Source organism: Phodopus roborovskii, unplaced genomic scaffold (assembly GCF_943737965.1).
Source record: "Phodopus roborovskii unplaced genomic scaffold, PHOROB, whole genome shotgun sequence".
Taxonomy (NCBI): domain Eukaryota; kingdom Metazoa; phylum Chordata; class Mammalia; order Rodentia; family Cricetidae; genus Phodopus; species Phodopus roborovskii.
This window is the reverse complement of record NW_026126063.1, coordinates 3551-4260: the sequence shown is the minus strand read 5'-3', so window position 1 is coordinate 4260 and position 710 is coordinate 3551.

Genomic DNA, 710 nt, shown 5'->3' with positions numbered 1-710 from the left:
CCTGAATTAGTCCCCTGCTGGCTTCCCAGCTAACAGTCTAGTGGCCATTAGGTCCTCCTTTTCAGGTAAGCTGTCTCTATGTGCTTCTGCTGCATTGTCTTGTCCTCTCTGTCTGCTTCTGGGTTCTAGTTCGACTCAGTGTTTATGTATAGGTGTTTGCTCCTATTTTCAACAGGCATTAGTTGAGGGCTCCATGGAGAAGTTAGTTGTTGATCTCACTCTCTGGGAAGGGCGTTTATGATAGCCTTTCCACAGAAGCTGAGATTGGTAGTTGGGAGCAGTCTCATAGTTCTATAAACCTTTCTTAGTGTTCAATTTTATCTTTCAAACCAATATTGGCTCCCTCTTTTATGTTCTCTGTCTCTGTCTCTGTCTCTCTCTCTCTCTCTTTCCTATCTTCCATTCCTAACCAGACTCAATCTTCCAGCAATTCGCACATGTTTTTCGTTCCTCCCCCTCATTTTCTCCTACTTCTCTCTCCATTTGCTGTCCTCCCCCACTTCACTGAGCTGTGGGGTACTTGTCCCTTCCCAGTTTTGTGAGGGACTTTATATGAGTCTCTTAGAATACACCTTGTAGCCTAGTTCGTCTGTTGATGTGAATTATAGGCTGGTGATTATTTGATCTATTTCTAAAATCCATATAGGGTGATTGTTTACTGTGTTCCTCCTCTTTTTGTGATTGGGTTTCCTCATTCAGGATGGTTTCTT